The 2,775-nt window shown below is 44.3% G+C and overlaps 1 pseudogene; it reads left to right on the forward strand.

Moving 5' to 3' along the window:
• The first annotated feature begins 1,452 nt into the window (after positions 1–1,452).
• LOC106997786 (transcription factor BTF3 pseudogene) lies at positions 1,453–2,183 on the forward strand (annotated as a pseudogene).
• Positions 2,184–2,775: the final 592 nt, after the last annotated feature.

Here is a 2,775-nt window from a genome sequence, read left to right on the forward strand (position 1 = left end):
GCAGGTGAATTAGCTGAGGTCAGGAGTTCAAGACCAGACTGGCCAACAGGGCGAAACCTCATCACTGCTAAAATTACAAAAATTAGTCGGGTGTGGTGGTGGGCACCTGTAGTCCCAGCTACTTGGAAGGCTGAGGAGGGAGAATTGCTGGAACCCAGGAGCCAGAGGTCGCAGTGAGCCGAGATCGCGCCATTGCACTCCAGCCTGGGTGATAGAGTGAGACTCTATCTCAAAAAAAAAAAAAAAAAAAAAAAAAAAGAAAGCACCTGGTGCCTAGCAAGGGCTCCACACCCAGGCATGGATCAATGTGCTTTCTATGACTCCTTAAGCCCATTTCCGCTTAACACATTTTGTGGTCTCAAACTGATTTCTGACTACAAGAGAACCTGGCATAATTCCTTCTTTTGTTTAAATCAGTTATGGTGCTTTTTTTTTTTTTTTTTTTTTTTTGAGAAGGAGTCTCACTCTGTCGCCCAGACTAGAATGCAGTGGCACAATCTTGGCTCATTGCAAGCGCTGCCCCCCAGGTTCACGCCATTCTCCTGCCACACACTTTTAAACAACCAGCTCTTGAAAGAACTCACTCATCACCAAGGGGATGGCATGAAGCCACTCATGAAGGATCCACCCTCATGATCCAAATACTTCCCACCAGGCCCCACTCTCGAGTAGCTGGGACTACATGTGCCCGCCACCACACCCAGTTAATTTTTATTTTTTATTTATTTTTTATTTTTTTAGTAGAGACGGGGTTTCACCGTGTTAGTCAGGATGGTCTCGATCTCCTGACCTCGTGATCTTCCTGCCTCGGCCTCCCAAAGTGCTGGGATTACAGACGTGAGCCACCGTGCCCAGTTACGGCATTTTTAGCAGCAAGTAATACAAAGTGGCTTCTTCAATACGGATGTTCATGCTTACTTAGCGGGAAATTCAGAGGTAGATGGTCTCTCCAGACGTTTCTATGTCTCCTAATCTTTTTGCCTGATTTTGACCCATTTAGGTGATCGTCAAGCCAGTCTACCAAGGTTGAGCAGAGAATGGAGAGATGCTAAAAGCCAAACTGCCCCATTTATGAGGTGCGGCCACCGTGGAGAGAAATGACATTTTTTGAAAATAAAAGCAGAACATGCCGGAGTTCATGTTTCCAAATGAGCATTGTCCTTTGAGGTCACCTGGGAAGCAGGGCACTTTTTCCAATGCGATGTGTCACTCAGGTGATTTTGAACTCTTCTGGGATCTTCCCTGGAGGTAAATTATAAATCACTTTCACATCTGAATATGATTTTTTTCCCTCCTTTAACTTATTCAAGATGTTCTTGGTTGGACAAATATTTTACAAGTCTTCATTGTAGGCAAGCAAGGGAGGAAACACCATTTATTCATCAGTGACTGCTTTCCAGGAACTTTGCGTGGCTTATCTGAGTCACCTCGCAATGACTTTGAGGGGCTGGCATCACCATCTCCAGTTTAAAGATGAACAAATGGGCATCCCCACGTGTGTACGCCTAATCTCAGCTGGTCCACCTGAGACCCCCTGAACACCCACCCTAGACTCCCGCACTGCCCCTTATCTCCTCCGACAAGATGAAAGAAATAATCATGAACCAGGGAAAACTCCACAAATTACAGGTACAAGTGTGCATTGGTGGGAAAGGAACTGCCGGCAAAAAGAAGAAAGTGGTTCATGGGACAGCCACAGCAGATGATAAAATCTTCAGTTCTCCTTAAAGAAGTTAGGGTCAATACCTCTAGTATTGAAGAGGTGAATGTGTGTACAAACCAAGGAACAGTGATCCACTTTCACAAACCAAAAGTTCCGGCATCTCTGGCAGCAAACACCTTCAACATTATAGGCCCTGCTGAGACAGAGCAGCTGATAGAAATGCCACCTGGCATCTTAAACCAGCTTGGTGCAGACAGTCTCACCAGCTTAAGCAGACTGGCTGAAGCTCTGCACAAATAACCTGTGGGCGGAAAAGCGCCACTTGCTACTGGAGAGGATGATATAATGAAGTTCCAGATCTTGTGGAGAATTTTGATGAGGCTTCCAAGAATGAGACAAACTGAATTGAGCCAACTTCTGAAGAAGATAAACCTTGAAGAAGTTGCTGGGAGCTGCTATCTTATATTATGAATGCATTTGAAGAAATTTTTGTTTATGGAGCTGATAAAATCTAGATCTCTAATAATTTGTAAGCCCAAGTCCTTTGGACACTGCAGCTTTCATCTTTTGCTTATACACTATTTCATTCTTTGCAGCTAATTAAGCTGGAAAAAGCCTGGGAGTAAAGTTTGAAACAAAGGTTAATAAAGTTCTTTGCCTAGGAAAAAAAGAAAAAAAACAAAAAACAAAAAAACCAGGTGCAGTAGCTCATGCCTGTAATCTCAGGACTTTGGGAGGCCAAGATGGGTGGATCACTTGAGGTCAGGAGTTCAAGACCAGCCTGATCAACATAGTGAAACCCTGTCTCTACTAAAAATACAAAAATTAGCCGGGCGTGGTGGCAGACTCCTGTAGTCTCAGCTACTTGGGAGGCTGAGATAGGAGAAATGCTTGAACCTGGGAGGTGGAGGTTGTGGTGAGCCGAGATTGTGCCACTGCACACCATCCTGGGCAATAAGAGCAAAACTCTGCCTCAAAAATAAAATAAAATAAAATAAAATAAATCCCTGTCTTCATGGAATATACATTCCAGTGAGTCCAGTGAGAAGATGAACAAATGGAGGACCATCCCAGTCAAGTGACATTCCTAGTGTCATACCAGAACAGAGTCA

Source organism: Macaca mulatta, chromosome 4 (assembly GCF_049350105.2).
Source record: "Macaca mulatta isolate MMU2019108-1 chromosome 4, T2T-MMU8v2.0, whole genome shotgun sequence".
Taxonomy (NCBI): domain Eukaryota; kingdom Metazoa; phylum Chordata; class Mammalia; order Primates; family Cercopithecidae; genus Macaca; species Macaca mulatta.